The 22922-nt window shown below is 43.7% G+C and overlaps 1 pseudogene; it reads right to left on the minus strand.

The window, feature by feature from the left end:
* LOC110487689 overlaps positions 1-17396 on the minus strand; it is a 139818-nt pseudogene extending 122422 nt beyond the window's left edge.
* Positions 17397-22922: the final 5526 nt, after the last annotated feature.

The following is a 22922-nucleotide window of genomic DNA, read 5'->3' on the forward strand; positions in this document are numbered from 1 at the left end:
GTTTTGAAAAATGTATTTGTTATTAAAATGAAAGCCCAATGAATACTCGCCTTTGTGTAATGATTTAACTCCCACCGCTTGCGGGACATTTATTTTGAAGGCACATATAAATAACAACTGCACGAGGACAGACAGTGACTGACAGGCTGACCTACACGTCACAGTTACAAATAGTAGCTTGCTAGAAACTTTGCAAAACTTTGTTTTTCAACATTTCTAAGAAAAGGAAAGTAGACATTGAATATAGGGTGTTCCAGCAAGAGTGGACTTTCTTTATTGAGCTATCAAGGAAAGCTGTGTGCTTAGTGTGCAAAGAGAGCATAGCTGTCTTGAAAGACTACAATTTGTCCCAACACTTCCAGACAAAGCATGCAGAGAAATATAGGAATATAGACAATATAGGAATATGTCTTTTGAGCAGAGGGGAAGTGCATCGAAAGAGTTGCTTTCTCAGTTGCAAAAGCAGCAAGGACTTGCAAAACTGCATTAGGCAAACGACGGAATTGCGAGAGCTAGCGGTGTTCTGTCCCACAAAATTCCTAAACACAGCAAGCCATTCGCTGAGGGCGAATTCAATTGACTCTGCAGCAATAGTTTGCCCAGACAAGAAAGAGCTGTTTGAAAATGTTTTCCTGTCAAGACAAACAGTGACACGGCGTGTTGAGGACATTGCAGAGAATATGGAACAACAGTTGAAAGACAAGGTAAAGGATATCACCTATATCTCCTTGGCCCTGGATGAGAGTAATGATGCACGTGACACGGTGCAGTTGTTGATATTCTTACCAGGCATAACCCCAGATTTTACAGAGGAGCGTCATTGCAGTCAATGAAGAGCACAACCACAGGGAAAGATTTATTGGAGGATGTTAATAATTGTGTAGCAAAACTGTAACTGAGTTTTGAAACGTTATCCAGTGTGACCACTGATGGGTGCCCAAACTTGACAGGAAATGTATTATTTTCCTGCATTGCATTATTCATCAGGAGGTGCTCTGTAAATGCGTTCTGAAAATGATCCATGTTGTGGATACAGTCACTAAAGTGGTAAAATTCATAAGAGCAAAATCTTTAAACCACAGGCAGGGTCTCTCACTGTTGGAAGAGATGGCATCAGGTCAATTAGATCTCTCCTACCACACAAACATGATATGTCTGAGTTTGAGGAAGGTGCTTCAAAGGATTTGGGACCTGAAGTCGGAGATTGCTGAGTTTTTGAAAATGAAAGGACAATATGTGGATTTCCCTCAATTGCAAGATAAAGAATGGCTGGCTGATTTTGCCTTCACTGTGGACATCATGGCCCTCATGAATTAACTGAATTCCAAACTACAAGGGAAGGGCCTTTTTGCACATCAGATGTACAGCCTTGTCAAAGCCTTCAAGGGCTCTTCCTGATCCTCCAAGTAGAAGCCAACAATCTCACCCACCTTCCGACACTACTAGTGTGTTCCCTATCAGATGACCAGCATACATCACTGCTGCGTGCTTTGAACGGTGAGTTTTCTCATCATTTTGAGGATTTCTAAGTGTTGGAAAATGACATGCTGTTGGTTTCCTCTCCTTTCACCTTCAATGTGGATAATGCTGACCTGCAACTTGAGCTTATCGATCTTCATTCTGATGCAGTGATTGGAGAACTATTCAAAACAATGTCAGTGACCAGGTTCAATGCATCTCTCAATTAACAAAACTTTCCAAGATTAGGAGTCATGCTCAGAAGATGATTGTATTGTTTGGGTAACCTACGAATGTGAAGATATTTTCAGTGATGAAATATAACAAGTCAAGGCACAGATCATTTCTTACTGACTCTCACCTCTCAGCAATCCTGTGCATAGCGATGTCATAAACTATACCTAACTTCACTGCTTTAGTCAATGCCCATCAGAGACTTCATTACTCACACTGATTGAGTAGTTTAAATGTAATATTGAGCTCTCTCACTTTCTTGTGTTTTTGTGCATACCCGTTAAGAGTTCTGTCCGTGGTGTTGAATACACAGTGTACCTTTCCCTCTGTGTAGTTCATTGCAAAGTGTCGTGATTACCATTAATGTGATGTTGGTTATTTTATCAAATCATTTTACTATGTGTAATATTTACGTGATTAAATTAATCATGTAACAATTAACTTATTAGTAACTTGGGGCACCACGGAAAAAGTTTGTTTAATGAGTTACCATCGTTATCATACCAGTCGTCCATTAATCATTATTACCTCATCAGTCTCATTCTGAACGTCGCAGAATTCTTGGATATCTGCACGAACCCTAACCTAAAGTATGAATCAGCAATACACAAATTGGCTTAATTATTTATTTACAAACTAACTAAATAATCACACAGAAATACATAAACACACGGTATACATTTATTACTAACATAATGCAATAAAAAGTCCCTAGTGGACTAAACCAATGTGACGGCTTGATACACAATGAAAGGGGTGGGGAAAGAAAGAGCGGGAGAGACAGACAGTGGGCTTATTGTACATACATGTGGAAAATATGTTCATCGTAAATATGGATATTTAGCACCCTAACAACCGCTCATTCGGATTTAGAAATGCAATACATATTTATGCTTGTATGTCTTTGTTGTCTCTCTGTTGAAATCCCCCAGTCCATCTACGGGGAGTCAGTTCGTCTCTGGTTTGTCCACCAAAGGTCACATTGTCCTTTGTAATTGTAGTAGGCGTCTTTGTCTGTGAGTGTTCATTAGACTGGATCCTTCAGAGCTACACACAAGGTGTCTTTTGATGAGATCTAACTAGTGTTTTTGGTCAAAGTTCTAGACTACTTTACATTACCCAGCTGTCAGACAGAATGTTTAGTATAGTTTTTGCCTTCTTCACTCATCGAGTTGCTGAGGGTCTTACCATTTTCTGGCCTTGTAGTTGTAAACCATTTCAACGTGTGGATGATGCTCACGTTCTCTGGTCTCAATGGTTGATTATTCAGGGTACAGCTAGGACCACCTTACACACCGGCAGCAACCCGGCATCTTTTGGTCTCCAGAGATTTTCTTCACTCGTGTTGAGAGTTTCTAACCATTCCGTAACATTCATCTCACAATGTTGGTGACTCTGGTCTGTATTTAAATTGCCACCATTTCAACCTATTCAGCTCGTGCTGCATGTATATTGGTCTAATGTACATTTTGTTAGCAGTCGATTTATGCATTCCGGAAAAAGGGACGTTCCATCCTGTTGGCATAATGTATGTGCTCACGTGGGCTTGGTTACTGACTGGGTAAAACTTTATATGATTATCCTCAGGCTTTCACCTGCAATATCAGTTCTGTTATGCCCACAGACAATATATTTACAGTTTTGGAAACGTTAGACTTTTCTATCCTAACCTGTCAATTATATGCATATTCTAGCATCTGGTCATGAGAAATAGGCTGTTTACTTTGGGAACGTTATTTTTCCAAACATAAAAATAGTGCCCCCTAGCTTCAAGCGGTTAAAGATGGTATAACAAGATAACGCAAAACTCTACAAATGTATATGTCCCATTTATCAGATTGACATCTAAATGTTGTAAAACTTACATGATTAAATATTAAACTATTTGTGAAAAGATAGCAATGTGATTTTAGCCTTCTAAATTAGATAATTGTTGGAATCCAATCAGGAAGAGCCTCTTCTTTTGAAACCTCTGAAACCTCCTATGCGTGCCTGTCCTCCATTTAAAGGGATATCAACCAGATTCCTTTTTCTGTGACTTCCCTAAGGTGTCAACAGTCTTTAGACATAGTTTCAGGCTTTTATTTTGAAAAATGAGTGTGAAGGATCACATTGCGTAAGTGGAGATGTGGGGGTTCTCAGAGTGAGATGGTGCACAATTGAGTGAAGCGGCCATTGTTCCTCCCGCTGTTATGGAAAAAGCTACACACTCGGTTGATATATTATCGAATATATATTTTAAAAACTATCTGAGGAATGATTATAAAAAACGTTTGACATGTTTCTGTGGACATTATGAAGACTATTTGGAATTTCCGTCTGCGTTGTCGTGACCGCTCTTTCCTGTGGATTTCTGAACATTACGCGACAAACAAACGTCAGTATTTTGGGTATAAAAATAATCTTTATGGAACAAAAGGAACATTTGCTGTGTAACTGGGAGTCTCGTGAGTGAAAACATCCGAAGATCATCAAAGGTAAACGGTTAATTTGATTGCTTTTCTGATTTTCGTGACCAAGCTTCCTGATGCTAAGTGTACATAATGCTATGCTAGGCTATCGATAAACTTACACAAACGCTTGGATTGCTTTCGCTGTAAAGCATAATTTCTGAGACGACAGGGTGATTAACAAAAGGCTAAGCTGTGTTTCAAAATATTGCACTTGTGATTTCATGAATAGGAATATTAACTAGTAATATTATTTGACTGTTGCGCTATGCTATTCAGCGGTTGCAGGGATTGGTAGCGACAAGATGATGCCATGGGGAAGTGATGGCTGAGTACTGGAGCAGAAAGTGCATGTAGTAACCCATCCATCCCAGAAATTAGGCAAGTTGTTAGCAGATGTCGGTTCTGCGACAAGATGGACGGCTTCCACGTTTGACAGCAGCGGCGAGAGCCCTCGGGCTGGCATGTGGAACCGAAAGTCGATCTCTGGCACTGAGAACAAGCACTTCTCAATGTTGAGTGGACTTCCTGACAGGCCACCCCCAGGTGGCAAGGGAAGATAACAACACATCCGCCATGCTGATCCTCAACACTGGGGCCCCTGAGGGGCGCTCAGTCCCCTCCTGTACTCCCTGTTCACTCATGACTGCATGGCCAGACACGACTCCAACACCATCATTAAGTTTGCCGATGACGCAATAGTGGAAAGCTTAATCACCAACAACGATGAGACGTACCACATGGTCAGAGACCTGGCCATGTGGTGCCAGGATAACAACCTCTCCCTCAACGTGATCAAGACAAAGGAGATGATTGTGGACTACAGAAAAAGGAGGACTGAGCAAGCCCCCATTCTCATCGATGGGGCTGCAGTGGAGCAAGTAGAGAGCTTCAAGTTCCTTGGTGTCTACATCACCAACAAACTATCATGGTCCAAACACACCAAGACAATCATGAAGGGGGCACGACAAAGCCTATTCCCCCTCAGGAAACTTAAAAAGATTTGGCATGGGTCCTGAGATCCTCAAAAGGTTCTACAGCTGCAACATCGAGAGCATCCTGACTGGTAGCATCACTGCCTGGTACGGCAATTGCTCAGCCTCTGACCGCAAGGCACGACAGAGGGTAGTACGTATGGCCCAGTACATCACTGGGGCTAAGCTTGCTTCCATCCAGGACCTCTACACCAGGCGGTGTCAGAGGAAGGCCCTAAAAATGACAAAGACCCCAGCCACCCCAGTCATAGACTTCTCTCTACTACCGGATAGCAAGCGGTACTGGAGTGCAAAGTCTAGGACAAAAAGGCTTCTCAACAGTTTTTACCCCCAAGCCATAAGACTCCTGAACAGGTAATCAAATGGCTACCTGGACTATTTGCATTGTGTGCCCCCCAACCCCTCTTTTATGCTACTGCTACTCTCTGTTTGTCATATATGCAAAGTCACATACATGTACATACTACCTCAATTGGGCCGACCAACCAGTGCTCTCCATTGGCTAACAGGGCTATCTGCATTGTGTCCCGCCATCCGCCAACCCCTCTTTTACGCCACTGCTACGCTCTTGTTCATCATATATGCATAGTCACTTTAATCATATCTACATGAACATACTACCTCAATTAGCCTGACTAACCGGTGTCTGTATGTAGCCTCGCTACTTTTATAGCCTCACTACTGTACTATTTATTTGCATATTGTTCACATAACACCTTTTTTGCACTTTTTGCACTATTGGCCTATAAGTAAGCATTTCACTGTAAGGTCTACACCTGTTGTATTCGGCGCACGTGACAAATAAACTTTGTTTTGAATTGCAGTCGCTGTACTCATAATATACAGGAGAACGATCGCCTTCTGGCGAGTATAGCTGTGCTGCAAGCCCAGCTTCAGACGCAATCGTTAGGTAAGGTTAATAACATAATAAACGTCTCTCTATCCGTCGGATGTGTACCAAACTCACTAAAAGTGGCAATAATAAAGTCTCTCTTGAAAAAGCCAAACCTTGACCCGGTAAATATGAAAAACTTTCGGCCTATATCGAATCTCCCATTCCTCTGCAAACAAAATTAAAAAGCCGTTGCACGGCAACTCACTGTCTTCCTGAAGACAGACAATGTATACGCAACGCTTCAGTCTGGTTTTAGACCCCATCACAGCACTGACACTGCACTTGTGAAGGTAGTAAATTACATTTTATTAGCGTCAGACCAAGGCTCTGCATCTGTCCTCGTGCTACTAGACCTTAGTACTGCTTTTGATACCATCGATCACCACATTCTTTTTTTGGAGAGATTGGAAACCCAAATTGTTCTACACAGACAAATTCAGCACGAGTTTAGATCTTATCTGTTGGAAAGATATCAGTTTTTCTGGCCCAGGAGTGTGAAGGTGAACGGAAAGGCACTGGAGCAACGAACCGCCCTTGCTGTCTCTGTAGATGGTTTGTCCTCTGACAAATCAACTGTACATTTCGGTGTTCCTCAAGGCTTCATTTTAGGACCACTATTCTTTCACTATATATTTTACCTCTTGGTGATGTAATTTGGAAACACAATGTTAACTTTCACTGCTATGCGGACGACACACAGCTGTATATTTCGATGAAACATGGTGAATCCCCAAAATTGCCCTCCCTGGAAACCTGTATTTCAGACATTAGGAAGTGGATGGCGGGAAATGTTTTACTTTTAAACTCGGAATAAACAGAGATGCTAGTTCTAGGTCCCAAGAAACAAAGAGATCTTCTGTTGAATCTGACAATTAATTTTGATGGTTGTACAGTCGTCTCAAATAAAACTGTGAAAGCCCTGGGGCATTAATCTGGACCCTGATCTCTCTTTTGATTAACATATCAAGACTGTTTCAAAGACAGCTTTTTATATCTACGTAACATTGAAAATCGGAAACTTTCTGTCCAAAAATTATGTAGAAAAATGTATCCATGCTTTTGTCACTTCCAGGTTAGACTACTGCAACGCTCTACTTTCCGGCTACCTGGATAAAGCACTTAATACACTTCAGTTAGTGCTGAACATGGCTGGTAGAATCTTGACTAGAACCACATTTTTTTAATCATATTACTCCAGTGCTAGCCTCTCTACACTGGCATCCTGTTAAGGCTAGGGCTGATTTCAAAGTTTTACTGCTAACCTACAAAGCATTACATGGGTTACATGGTTTTGCTCCTACCTATCTTTCCGATTTGGTTTTGCCGATTTGGCCCTGCCGTATAAACCTACACGTACGCTACAGTCACAAGCCTCCTCCTCCTTACTGTCCCTATAATTTCTAAGCAAACAGCTGGAGGCAGGGCTTTCTCCTATAGATCTCAATTTTTATGGAATGGTCTGCCTATCCATCTGACGCAGACTCGGTCTCGACCTTTAAGTCTTTATCGAAGACTCATCTCTTCAGTAGGTCCTATGATTGAGTGTAGTCTGGCCCAGGAGTGTGAAGGTGAACGGAAAGGCTCTGGAGCAACGAACCGCCCTTGCTGTCTCTGACTGGCTGGTTCCCCTCTCTCCACTGGAATTCTCTGCCTCAAACTCTATTACAGGGGCTGAGTCACTGGTTTACTTGTGCTCTTGTATGTCGTCCCTAGGAGGGGTGCGTCACTTGAGTGGGTTGACTCACTGACGTGATCTTCCTATCCGGTTGGTTGCCCCCCTTTGGGTTCGTGCCATGGGGGAGATCTTCGTGGGCTATACTCGGCCTCATCTCAGGATGGTAAGTTGGTGGTTGAAGATATCCCTCTAGTGGTGTGCGGGCTGTGTGGGTGGGCTTATAAGTGGGTGGGGTTATATCCTGCCTGTTTGGCCCTGTCCGGGTGTATCATTGTCAGTCTCTCCTGACCCCTCATGTCTCATCCTCCAGTATTTATGCTGCAATAGTTTGTGCCGGGGTGCTAGGGTCAGTCTGTTATATCTGGAGTATTTATCCTGTCTTATCCTGTGTCCTGTGTGAATTGAAGTATGTTCTCTCTAATTCTCTCTTTCTTTTTCTCTCTCTCTCGGAGGACCTGAGCCCTATGACCATGCCTCAGGACTACCTGGTCTGATGACTCCTTGCTGTCCTGTCCACCTGGTCGTGCTGCTGCTCCAGTTTAAACTGTTCTGCCTGCGGCTTTGGAACCCAGAACTGTTCACCGGATGTGCTACCTTGTCCCAGACCTGCTGTTTTCAACTCTCTAGAGACAGCAGGAGCGGAAGAGACACTCTGAATGATCGGCTATGAAAAGCCAACTGACATTTACTCCTGAGGTGCTGACCTGTTGCACCCTCTACAATCACTGTGAATATTATTATTTGACCATGCTGGTCATCAATGAACATTTGAACATCTTGGCCATGTTCTGTTATAATCTCCACCCGGTAGAGCCAGAAGAGGACTGGCCACCCCTCATAGCCTGGTTCCTCTCTAGGTTTCTTCCTAGGTTCCGGCCTTTCTATGGAGTTTTTCCCAGCCACCGTGCTTCCACATCTGCATTGCTTACTGTTTGGGGTTTTAGGCTGGATTTCTGTGCAGCACTTTGTGACATCAGCTTATGTAAGAAAGGCTTTATGAATACATTTGATTGATAACTCTTCCTGGAAGCGAGCATGGCTAAGATCTCATCCTGTGATGTGATCCTAATGATTAATAGCCATCTTTGTACTTTTATTGGGATATATCATATCGTACAAGCCTGAGGATTGGTATATTGTCAGTGCCAACAGGATCTGGCACATACAATCTGGTTTCATGATGGTTATGAAAATAAAAAGTCTTTACTTTTGCAAGCCCCCTCACCCTGAGCTGTGGTCGGGAACGTTTTCCTAAATTATTTAATCTGCTTCCTCGTTACCGAAGTTGGCACGATTTTAGCCATACCACATTGTGACAAGCCAGCATTGAAATTAACAAATGCTTTAGTTTAGAGACAGCAAAGATCAACAACCTGGTGGTCCATCCATTCCATAATAATCTGACAAGGAAGCTGTCTGTGTGGTCTTTACTACTGACCAGTAACTGAGCCATAGGGTACTGTGTTCAGTAAGCATGCTGTTTGCAAAAACAAAACCCAAATAAAAGACTGACCAAGAAGAATATGCCTTCTTCAAACAAGAAACACAAACATTTGAGGAAATCCTCTGGCCTTCATGGTTTGCTGGCTTTGAAGTTGTGGTCTTTCCCCAGTGACACTAGCAGGTTTTGCTGTGTAAAGACCACACTATATAGCTGGGGAGCCAATAGGCTTGCTCCAGTCCAGAAGAGCTCAACCAATAGAAGCACACTTGAAGCAAGCCCCCTTAGCAGTACACATTCAATCCTAATAGCACTGCTCCTTGGCAAGAGTCCAACAAAGTCACTTTAACAGGGTGAGAAAAACAACAAATGACGGAGTACAGTAGTTGTCAAGTTCACCTGGCTTTGACTGAGCTTTAGTTTGTTCACAGAGTTAAACTTGGTATTTCTTTTATCCATGACTGCTCTGGGGCCTTCAAAACCCACCTCCTTCCTCTCTCTGTTCTCACAGCTGGGAATGCAGGGCCTAGTCACAGCCCATTAAAGATTACGGATATCATTACTCTTTGTGGTGGGATGGACATCATCACCGTCTGACAAACAAAGCAGAAAGGACACACAAAGGACTTATGTTTCACTAACAGTGGCTGCTCCACTCAGGCTGAATATGTGATAGGTGGTCTTTTTCTTGGCTCTTCGTGGATAGAGGGCCATTAGCAGGGTCATATATAAAGCCTTTCCCACCTTGTAAACCCAGCTTTTGACAGTGAGAGAGCCCACTGCTTTAACAAAAAACGTTTCTCCACGGTCTGAGCTGCATTTGCAGTCTGAGGGCCACTAGACTTAACACCCCTATGAGAGAAATGATGGATCTCGTCAGGCACCTCACAGTGTACAAAAAATGGGCAATCTTCCCATGAGGCCCTTCCCACTCCCCTCCTATGTTCTGGAAGGAAGATTGGCCATTTTTTGTACACTGTGAGGTGCCTCCCTGGCCCTCTCTCTGAGAGGGTTTATAATAATCAGCTCGAGCAATGAGAATGGTGAAGGATTGAAGGCTATATAACTCAAAAGATAAATGTCAGTGGGAGAAAAATGAAAAACGTGAGTTACTGCAAATAAGTGGAGGCAGAAGCAAAAAGCAGCCTTACATAAGAGTGGAAGGGGTATCTAAAATATGCAGAGGAAGTTGTCAAATTGTCAAAAGTGCACTATGGTGTCATTTGGGACGCAGTCCATGCTTAAAACTTCTCCAGAGACAAGCTATTTTACCCAGTGACCACTTGAATGGCCCGTAAGTGGATGCAGTGACTGAGTTATCCTGCCCCTTCACTCAGGCGTAACATCACAGCATGGAAATGACTGCTAGCTTCCATTCCTGGTGGGCAGAACCATTGAGACGCAGGGTAAATCTGATTGAGTTATGACTCAACGTGTCGTATTTGTGTATGACAGGGTGACATGTGTTTAATCATGGTACCTTAGTGCACAGGTTTGCCAATCATTATTATTAGAGGTGAAGTTCAAACAAAATGGCAGTCATTTTTTGAAGATGACATTAATCCATAATGGTAGGCTTCGACCCAAATGGCACCCTATTCCCTATCCATTTGGGACGCAAAGTACGTAAAGTATGCTGACTCAGTGCAATGAATAGACAAATAAAAAGGATGAAAGACACAGCATTGCTACAGGGTCTTGTTTTCGACTCTGAGAAATCAAGCTGTGTGCACACATCAACCAATGGGCAATAGACGTACAGTATACAGTGCGTTTAAGGATCTTGATAAATCATTCAGTCTGACAAGACCACATAGAGATTCCTTACTCCCAGCCTTTGGGGGAAAAAACATGACATGCGTTCTTTATTTCTGTATTAGAGAGACAGGTTGATGTGATAATCTTTCTCAAGGCACACTTCTGCACTTCTTGTCCTGACAAAGACACATTTTTTTATATTTTCACATACACCAGATAGGTGCAGTGAAATGTGTTGTTTTACAGGATCAGCCATAGTAGTACAGCACCCCGGAAACATTGTCAATTTCTCATTAAACACTTTGGGAGCAGTATATACGTTTTGTTTTTATGTGCCCATTTCACCATTCCTGCACTTTACCCTCTCTCTGCCCTCCTTCATTACCTGGCTCCAAGTTGACACTGCCACTCCCACAACCATACAACAGGACTGGAACAGCAACTTACCTGCAAAAGACAAGAAACAAGAACACACAGACAGAATGAACACATTACATTACTGAAATAGAATGAAACCATGTGCAGTTGTCTTCACGACCACAGCCCAAGGGCATAAAAAAACTAAGAACAAAACACCTACTCCCAAATGTTAAGTGTTATTGTGTAAGTTAACACATTAAATGCTGCTAGGTTTATAGTATGAAAAAAATGTTTAGGACATGAGACATTAAATGTGCACACTATTATTATTATTTTTAAGTCAGGAAGGATAAAACAAGACAAATACACCTCAGGAGGAAATTGCAGTGAATGTACCATGGAGAACCTGGACAGGAAATGGTTATCCACTTCATAACACTTAATCTCTAAACAATAACTTGAAACCATAGTCTTAAAAAGAGGCCTCGGCAGTGCCTGGGTAGGTAGCATATGGTGAACTGGGAAGCAAACCAGAACGGTATGCAGTTGCTTTAGTAACAGTGCCACCTTCTGGTTGGTTCAAGCTAACGTTTCCTGAGATGCATTGCAGTCCATTACAGGATGTCTTGTGAGCTTTGGAGTTATGTTTCCCCTTTGTACAGGTCTAGGATCAGCAAATGCAAAACTGACCCAAGATCAGCATCTAGCCTGAATTCTAAATGGATTTAATATATATATATTTTGTCACCCATCTACAAACAATACCCCATAATGACAAGGTTGTTTTATGCTAAATATATTGAAAATGAAATACAGAAATGTCTAATTTATATAAGTACTCACCCCCCTGAGGCAATACATGCTAGAATCACCTTTGGCAGGGATTACAGCTGTGAGTCTTATTGGATAAGTCTCTAAGAGCTTTGCACACCTGGATTGTACAATATTTGCACAATATTATTTTTAAAATTCTTTAAGCTTTGATAGAAAGCCATTCATCAACACCAACACATTAAAACCACTATCCCAGAAACCATAAACCCACTCCAATTTGCATACCGCCCCAACAGATCCACAGATGATGCAATCTCTATTGTACTCCACACTGCCTGTGGGAATAGGCTTTGTCGTGCCCTCTTCACGACTGTCTTGGTGTGTTTGGACCATGATGTGTTAGTGATGTGGACACCAAGGAACTTGAAACTCTCGACCCGCTCTACTGCAGCCCTGTTGCTGTTAATGGGGACCTGTTTGGCCCCACTTTTCCTGCAGTCCACGATCAGCTCCTTTGTCTTGCTCACATTAAGGGAGAGGTTGTTGTCCTGGCACCACACTGCCAGGTCTCTCTGCTTGGCCACACAGTCGTAGGTGAACAGGGAGAACAGGAGGGTACTAAGCAAGCACACCTGAGGGGCCCCCGTGTTGAGGATCAGCAGGGCAGATGTGTTGTTGCCTACCCTTACCACCTGGGGACGGCCTGTCAGAAAGTCCAGGATCCAGTTGCAGAGGGAGGTGTTTTGTCCCAGTGTCCTTAGCGTCTTAGCTTAGTGATGAGCTTTGAGGGTACTATGGTGTTGAACGCTGAGCTGTAGTCAATGAATAGCATTCTCACACAGGTGTCCCTTATGTCCAGGTGGGAAAGGGCAGTGTGGAGTGCAATAGAGATTGCATCATCTGTGGATCTGTTTGGATGGTATGCAAATGTGTGTGGGTCTAGGGTTTCTGGGATAATGATGTTGATGTGAGCCATTACCACCTTTCAAAGCACTTCATGGCTACGGACGTGAGTGCTACGGGTCTATAGTCATTTAGGCAGGTTGCCTTCGTGTTCTTGGGCACAGGGACTATGGTGGTCTGCTTGAAATATGTTGGTATTACAGACTCAATCAGGGACATGTTGAAAATGTCAGTGAAGACACCTGCCAGTAGGTCAGCACACGTCCTGGTAATCCGTCTGGCCCCGCAGCTTTCTGAATGTTGACCTGTTTAAAGGTCTTACGTTGGCTACGGAGAGCGTGATCACACAGTCGTTCGGGACAGCTGATGCTCTCATGCATGCCTCAGTGTTGTTTGCCTAGAAGCGAGCATAGAAGTGATTTAGCTCGTCTGGTAGGCTCGTGTCACTGGGCAGCTCCCGGCTGTGCATCCCTTTGTAGTCTGTAATAGTTTGCAAGCCCTGGCACATAAGACGAGCGTCGGAGCGGGTGTAGTATGATTCAATCTTAGCCCTATATTGACGATTTCCCTGTTTGATGGTTCGTCGCAGGGCATAGCAGGATTTGTTATAGGCTTCCGGGTTAGAGTCCCACACCTTGAAAGCGTCAGCTCTACCCTTTAGCTCAGTGTGAATGTTGCCTGTAATCCATGGCTTCTGGTTGGGGTATGTACGTACAATCACTGTGGGGACGACGTCCTCAATGCACCTATTGATAAAGCCAGTTACTAATGTGTACTCCTCAATGCCATCGGAAGAATCTGGGAACATGTTCCAGTCTGTGAGAGCAAAACAGTTTAGCATCTGCTTCATCTGACCACTTTTTTTATAGACCGAGTCACTGGTGCTTCCTGCTTTAAATTTAGCTTGTAAGCAGGAATCAGGAGGATAGAGTTGTGGTCGGATTTACCAAATGGAGGGCGAGGGAGAGCTTTGTACGCATCTCTGTGTGTGGAGTACAGGTGATCTAGAAATGTTTCCCTCTGGTTGCACATTTAACATGTTGATAGAAATTAGTTAAAACTGATTTAAGTTTCCCTGCATTAAAGTCTTCAGCCACTAGGAGTGTCGCATCTGGGTGAGTGGTTTCCTGTTTGCTTATTTCCTTATACAGCTGACTGAGTGCAGTCTTAGTGCCAGCATCTGTCTGTGGTGGTAAATAAATAGCCACGAAAAGTATAGCTGAAACTCTCTAGGCAAGTAGTGTGGCCTGCAATTTATCACAATATACTCAATATATATATATACTTCAGGCGAGCAAAATCTAGAGACTTCCTTAGATTTCGTGCACCAGCTGTTGTTTACAACTATGCACAGACCGCCCTCCCTCGTCTTACCAGAATGTGCTGCTCTATCTTGCCGGTGCAGTGTATATCCCGCTGGCTGAATATCCATGTCATCATTCAGCCACGATTCCGTGAAATATAGGATATTACAGCTTTTGATGTCCCGTTGGTAGGATATTCATGATCGTACCTCGTCTAATTTATTGTCCAATGATTGCACGTTGGTAGTAATATTGACGGTAACGGCAGCTTTCTCACTCGCCTTCTGCGGATCCTCACGAGGCATCCCACTTTGTGTCCTCTGTACCTGCCTCTTCCTCTTGCAAATAACTGGGATGTTGGCCTTGTCGGGTGTTAGGAGAATGTCCTGTGAGTCCTGCTTGTTGAAGAAGAAATCTTTGTCTAATCCGAGGTGAGTGATCGCTGTCCTGATATACAGCTCTTTTTTACCGTAAGATACGGTGGCAGAAACATTACTTACAAAATAAGCTACAAATAAGGCGAAAAACCAACATAATAGCATAATTGGTTGGGCGCCCTTAAAACTGCTGCCATTTCCTCCGGCACCATTTTAATAAGTGGAACGCAACCTGTATGGAGTGTAATCAGCTTGTTCAAGCAGAGAGTGTGACCATGACTGGCTGAATGTTGCCAACAGGATTGTGGCTCAAAGCAAGATTTATTTTCATACTTTTCAGGGCTTGACATTAACCTTATTAGCCACTAGTAGGATGGTTTTTCACCTGTCCGAAAGCTTCTTAAATTGACATACCGGTATTGAAAACACCAGAGTCAAACTAAATCAACTTTCAAACAGGTGAGAACAGGGTAAAATAATCACATTTTAAAAGAACAATTTATAAATACTGCAAAAACAGAAATGCAGCTGTTTCTTTAAGTTCCAGAGCTAGCGTCTGATACAGATGTCACAAATACCCCTCTTCAAAACAATGATGTAATGCTCATCATCAACATTAACGATCCCTCTATTTCCATGTGTTCCAAATGGCACCCTATTCCCTACATAGTGCACTACTTTTGATAAGGAACTAGAGGGCTCTGGTCAAAAGTAGTACACTATGTAGGGAACAGGGTGCCATTGGCATGACCTCTGGAGAGGAAACTGAGACACCTGATGACCCCAGTTCTCCACAGACTTATTCACTCTGGATTCCTATCCATTGTTTGGTGTCCTGAATGACACCCTACTCCCTATATAGTGCATTTCTTTTGACCTGAACCTACCCTGACCCTGGTCAAAAGTAGTGTCCTACATAGGGAATAGGGTGCCATTTGGAACACACAATGTCACTGTGAGCCCAGAATCAAATCACATTTATTTATATAGCCCTTCGTACATCAGCTGATATCTCAAACTGCTGTACAGAAACCCAGCCTAAAACCCCAAACAGCAAGCAATGCAGGTGTAGAAGCACGGTGGCTAGGAAAAACTCCCTAGAAAGGCCAAAACCTAGGAAGAAACCTAGAGAGGAACCAGGCTATGTGGGGTGGCCAGTCCTCTTCTGGCTGTGCCGGGTGGAGATTATAACAGAACATGGCCAAGATGTTCAAATGTGAACAAATTGTTTGTGTTTCCAGACACCGGCTATCTATTATAACTACTCCCACCTACACTCAGGGAAACAACAAAGGGTCGTCTCAGGAGGACGCATAGGCTAAGTACAACCTGGAGTTTTTCCTCAATCAGAAAACCTCTTGAAACTGAGGTTTTTACGTATCATGTACCTGTTTTCTGAATCAATTAAACCAGCACCCACTCTCTGTGTATTAACTGAACTTGCTTGAGTCTCCATTTTCTCAACACTGTGACGATCAATGCTGGAGACAGGAAGCAGGAACAGGGAGAACATTTAATAGACAACAGACATGAAACAGGACAGGAACAACGTCTGGACATGAACGCCAGAGGGCCTGACATTACCCTCCCCCCCAGGGGCTCCACCCGGCGTCCCACCTGGGTGAGCCTGGCGGGCCGGCTGAGGCATGGGCACTGGACAAGTTGGCTGGGGCGTAGAAGCCCGACGAACCGACAGAGGCGTGGGAGCCAGGCGAACCGGCTGAGGCGTGGGAGCCTGATGATCCCGCTGAGATGTGGGAGCCTGATGGCTGGCTGAAGCATGATGTGGGGTGGGCGCCTGACGAGCAAGAAAAAGCTCTCAAGCTTGCTGAGGCACCCCAGGTTCCTTCAGTGACGGCACCAGGACCCAACGTCACCAACAAAAAAACAAGGCCTCCCTGATGCTTCCAATTTTGGTGTCAGCATTCTGTGAGGATCGACGCTGGAGACAGGAAGCAGGTATAGGGTGAAAACTTTATAGATAACGGACATGAAACAGGACAGGAACAGTGCATGGACAGGGGACAAAATAACATCAGTGCAGACACAGGGAACAAATGGGGGAGCAGACAACTATAGACGGGGCAAACAACAAAGGGAAGGAGTCCAGATGAGTCCAATGAGCGCTGCTGCGCGTAATGATGGTGACAGGTGTGTGTAATGAAGGGCAGCCTGGCGCAAAACGACATTACGACAATAATGCTGACACAGGGAACCAACAGAGGAACAGACAGATATAGAGGGGGCAATCAACAAAATGAAGGAGTCCAGGTGAGTCCAATGAGCGCTGATGCACGTAATGATGGTAACAGGTGTGCATAATGAAGGGCAGTATTTGGTTTTAAATATACTAAGTATCAAAAATAAATGTAATTGCTAAAATATACTTAAGTATCAAAAGTAAAAGTATAAATCATATAACATTCCTTATAATTAGCAAAGCAGTCGGCACCATTTTCTTGTTTTTGAAATGTTCAGATATCCAGGGGCACACGCCAACACTCTGACATTATTTACAAAATATGCATTTGTGTTTAGTGACTCCACCAGCCCAGAGGCAAAAGGGAAGCCCAAGTGTTATCTTGATAAGTGCGGGAATTTGACAATTTTCCTGTCTTACTAAGCATTCAAAATGCTCCTGATCCCAGGGACCGTCATTTTGGTCGGAGTCCTGTGGCTGGAGCCGCGAGTCGGGGAGCGGGTACTGTCACGTGTGTTCCCTCTCCGGGCTCTACCACCAGGCTGCTCATTATGGCGCACACCTGTCACCATAGTTACACGCACCTGCGCGTCATCAGACTCACCTGGACTCCATCACTTCCCTGATTACCTTCCCCATATATGTCGCTCCCTTTGGTTCCTTCCCCAGGCGTTATTGTTTCTGTTCCAGTGTTAAGTCTGTGCGCTGTTCGTGTTTCTTGTTTTGTTTCATTTTATGTTGCGTTTATTTATTAAAACACTCACTCCCTGAACTTGCTTCCCAACTCTCAGCGCACATTGTTACACATATCCCAAAAAACAACTGAAGTAGTACTTTAAAGTATTTTTACTTAAGTACTTTACACCACTGAGGCTAGACTGGACACTGGAGTGGTGGTTTGTTTTCATCAACTATGTGTGTACCTATGATGAAAAATACAGGCCTCTCTCATCTTTTTAAGTGGGAGAACTTGCACAATTGGTGGCTGACTAAATACTTTTTTGCCCCACTGTAAATATATTTAATTTAAAAGTCAAAAAATGTATATACCAATCCCAGATTGTCCCTTGAAGGGAGAGATAGATTGAGAGTGGAGATACAGTGGAGAGAACAAGTATTTGATACACTGCCGATTTTGCAGGTTTTCCTACTTACAAAGCATGTAGAGGTCAGTAATTTTTATCATAGGTACACTTCAACTGTGAGAGACGGAATCTAAAACTAAAATGCAGAAAATCACATTGTATGATTTTTAAGTAATTAATTTGCATTTTATTGCATGACATAAGTATTTGATCACCTACCAACCAGTAAGAATTCCGGCACTCACAGACCTTTTAGTTTTTCTTTTAGAAGCCCTCCTGTTCTCCACTCATTACCTCTATTAACTGCACCTGTTTGAACTCGTTACCTGTATAAAATACCTGTCCACACAGTCAATCAAACAGACTCCAACCTCTCCACAATGGCCAAGACCAGAGAGCTGTGTAAGGACATCAGGGATAAAATTGTAGATCTGCACAAGGCTGGGATGGGCTACAGGACACTAGGCAAGCAGCTTGGTGAGAAGGCAACAACTGTTGGCGCAATTTTTAGAAAATGGAAGAAGTTCAAGATGACGTCAATCACCCTCGGTCTGGGGTTCCATGCAAGATCTCACATCGTGGGGCATCAATGATCATAAGGAAGGTGAGGGATCAGCCCAAAACTACACGGCAGGATCTGGTGAATGACCTGAAGAGAGCTGGGACCACAGTCTCAAAGAAAACCATTAGTAAAACACTACGCCGTCATGGATTAAAATCCTGCAGCACACGCAAGGTCCCCTTGCTCAAGTCAGCGCATGTCCAGGCCCGTCTGAAGTTTGCCAATGAGCATCTGGATGATCCAGAGGAAGAATGGGAGAAGGTCATGTGGTCTGATGAGACAAAAATATAGTTTTTTGGTCTAAACTCCACTCGCTGTGTTTGGAGGAAGAAGGATGAGTACAAAACCAAGAACTCCATCCCAACCGTGAAGCATGGAGGTGGAAACATCATTCTTTGGGAGTGCTTTTCTGCAAAGGGGACAGGACAACTGCACCGTATTGAGAGGAGGATGGATGGGGCCATATATCGCGAGATCTTGGCCAACAACCTCCTTCCCTCAGTAAGAGCATTGAAGATGGGTCGTGGCTGGGTCTTCCAGCATGACAACGACCGAAAACACACAGCCAGGGCAACTAAGGAGTGGCTCCGTAAGAAGCATCTCAAGGTCCTGGAGTGGCCTAGCCAGTCTCCAGACCTGAACCCAATAGAATATCTTTGGAGGGAGCTGAAATTCTATATTGCCCAGCGACAGCCCCGAAACCTGAAGGATCTGGAGAAGGTCTGTATGGAGGAGTGGGCCAACATCCCTGCTGCAGTGTGTGCAAACCTGGTCAAGAACTACAGGAAACGTATGTTCTCTGTAATTGCAAACAAAGGTTTCTGTACCAAATATTAAGTTCTGCTTTTCTGATGTATCAAATACTTATGTCATGCAATAAAATGCAAATGAATTACTTACAAATCATACAATGTGATTTTCTGGATTTTTGTTTTAGATTCTGTCTCTCACAGTTGAAGTGTACCTATGATAAAAAATTACAGACATCTACATGCTTTGTAAGTAGGAAAACCTGCAAAATTGGCAGTGAATCAAATACTTGTTCTCCCCACTGTATGGGCTGAGTAGTAGCATTACACTGATACACATAATCACCAGCCAAATAGCAGTACCTCCAGGAAATAGGCACAAAGTCCTGTCTAGAGTAGTGAGGGGAGGAGAAGTCACTGCAAGGTTCAATCCGGGACACAAACTCCATAATGCACTCTTAAGACTGGGGTGGATGCCATTTACAAATTGCACTCAGCATTTTTATTGAAACTATAGCCTAAACAGTCTAAATCCAGAGTTCTTTCTTGTGCCTAACTAACATGTCCAGGTGATAGCATTAGCCTTGTGTTCTGAACTTGTTCAATTAGTATTACTGGAACCCCCACTCAACATGATAATGTTCTGCTCTTGCACTGCACAGACAATCGATTGCTGTGCTAGGCTAGCAACAAATCACACACGGTTACACCAGGGCTGGATTGATTCAAACCTAATAGAGTCTCTAGAGAGTCTGTCGAGAACCGAGTGAAAACACTATAATTATCAGCATTTTTAGATTATGAGATTAAAAAGAGATTAAAATTAGTTTTACATCATCAGTATCCCATAATTATACCATCATTACTCTATCACTACATATTTCACAGGTAAACAAAGCACTGTGTTACAAAAAGGCATATTGTGCATTTCTTAACATGTCTTGTAACAGTCTTATTTCCATCCCAGAGTGGTTGATGATCAGTAACAGTGAGATAATCATAAAGTAGCAGTCGGGTGGGAGGGGGGTACAGTGGTGACACCTATAGGATGTAAACAAATGCAATAAGAAGTGAGCTGCTCCATGACACACTGCAGTGGATGAAGTCATAATCAACTGAGTTGAAGAAGCCAAGAAGAACCCTGTTTCCCTACATTCATTTTTTTTTTTTTTACAATTTAATGGCGTCTGCTTTTATGTTTCCTGTCCAGAGTTGCTCTGGATCTCCAGTCAAAGGGCAGAGTTGTGGTTGGTCTGTTTGTAACATTGCCACGTCGATGCAGCATCACTCTGCAGACCCAAGCATGGCGCAGATGCACTCAGCCTGCCGCATGCAGCAGCGGAAAGCTCCCGCCACTCACCACTCCGGTGCATTCACGCCATCACACACATGCGAACACAAACACACATGAGGGCAGCCCCAATACACCATCACCAATACTATCCAGTCAAGCTTGAACACAAAAGCCATTCTCTCTCCCTTGATTCTCAACAATTGCAGAGAGAGAGAGGGGAAAGGGGTGCATAAAGAGAGACAGAATTCCTCCATTTAGATTGCACAGATCCTTTGATAAAACTTTCTCCACATAATCAGAAGATGAGGTACTCCTCTGCAAGGGATTGTGGGGAAATGAGGGAGACAGAGAGGAGAGTACCTTTGAGAGAAGTGATCTCATGCTGGATAGACCTTGCAGTGTCCATGCTCTCTCTCCCACTGCTCCTTCAATCCCAGTCCTAATGAAGCTCTGAGGTTTCTTGCCCCTTTGGTAGTGCTCCTGCTCCGTCTGGGAGGCTGTGAACTGCAAGGTCAGTTCAATGCGGCACAGGAGGAGGTGAAGGATTTTTCTCTATAATACCAGTTTCTCTCTTTCTGTCTCTGCAGTGGAGCTGCTGCTGCTAGCTGGCTGGGCTGCTTAGCTGCTGCGTTTTGATGATCTCTATTGCTCTCCCTCCCTCTATCTTTCTCTCGCTCTCTCAATTCCAGTCAGCAGGGAAACTAAAAGAAAAGTACACCTCCCTCCTCCCCTTCTACCCCATCCCATCCAGCCAATCACAGCTCAACTCAGCCATCACATCTCATTGATGTGCGAGTTGGCTCCAGTTAGTCAATGCATGAACTGTAAAGTAAAAAGTGTCTTCTGAGTGACAGACAAGCGACTGAGATGAATTTGCTATACACTACATGGTTACAAAAGTACAACAAAAGTATGTGGACACCTGCTTGTCGAACATCTCATTCCAAAATCATGGGCATTAATATGGAGTTGGTCTTCCCTTTGCTGCTATAATGGCCTCCACTCTTCTGGGAAGCCTTTCCACTAGATCAAATCAAATCAAAGTTTATTTGATAAACATGTGCTCCGAATACAACAGGTGTAGGTAGACCTTACAGTCAAACGCTTACTTACAGGCTCTAACCAACAGTGCAAAAAAGGTATTAGGTGAACAATAGGTAAGTAAAGAAATAAAAACAACAGTAAAAAGCCTGAAAAATAACAGTAGCGAGGCAACATACAGTAGCGAGGCTATATACAGTAGTGAGGCTATAAAAGTAGCGAGGCTATATACAGACACCGGTTAGTCAGGTAGTATGTACATGCAGATATGGTTAAAGTGACTATGCATGTATGATGAACAGAGAGTAGCAGTAATGTAAAAGAGGGGTTGGCAGGTGGTGGGACACAATGCAGATAGCCCGGTTAGCCAATGTGCGGGAGCACTGGTTGGTTGGCCCAATTGAGGTAGTATGTACATGAATGTATAGTTAAAGTGACTATGCATATATAGTAAACAGAGAGTAGCAACAGTGTAAAAAGAGGGGTTGGGTGGGGGGGCAAATGCAAATAGTCCGGGTAGCCATTTGATTACCTGTTCAGGAGTCTTATGGCTTGGGGGTAGAAACTGTTGAGAAGCCTTTTTATCCTAGACTTGGCACTCCGGTACCGCTTGCCATGCGGTAGTAGAGAGAAGTCTATGACTGGGGTGGCTGGGGTCTTTGACAATTTTTAGGGCCTTCCTCTTACATCGCCTGGTGTAGAGGTCCTGGATGGCAGGCAGCTTAGCCCCAGTGACATACTGGGCCGTACGCACTACTCTCTGTAGTGCATTGAGGTCAGAGGCCTGAGCAATTGCCATACCAGGCAGTGATGCAACCATGCTCTCGATGTTGCAGCTGTATGACCTTTTGAGGATCTCAGGACCAATGCCAATCCTTTCAGTTTCCTAAGGGGGAATAGGCTTTGTCGTGCCCCCTCCACGACTGTCTTGGTGTGTTTGGACCATTCTAGTTTGTTGGTGATGTGGACACCAAGGAACTTGAAGCTCTCAACCTGCTCCACTACCGCCCCTTCGATGAGAATGGGGGCTTGCTCGGTCCTCCTTTTCCTGTAGTCCACAATAATCTCAAAATCCACTCATTTGAAGGGGTGTCCACATACTTTTGTAGTGTATATAGGCCTATATACATGTAGCCTATATATCGGTTTGTTCTTTGTCAATGGAGGTCTGATGAAGACCTGAGTGGTAGAAACATTGTCACCAATAAATCACATGGGAGCCCCTGTCCCTCCCTTGCCCCTACGTTCTCTCACAGAAAAGTGTGCAGTCACTCAAGAGTAGCCTATAATTAATGCCAGGGCTGCAGAGGGACTGGGAACTACAATACTGTAGGATGACGCAGCACTTTTTAGTGGGTGTGTTCATA

The sequence above is a fragment of the Oncorhynchus mykiss genome, chromosome 32, assembly GCF_013265735.2.
Source record: "Oncorhynchus mykiss isolate Arlee chromosome 32, USDA_OmykA_1.1, whole genome shotgun sequence".
NCBI classification, from domain to species: Eukaryota; Metazoa; Chordata; class Actinopteri; order Salmoniformes; family Salmonidae; genus Oncorhynchus; species Oncorhynchus mykiss.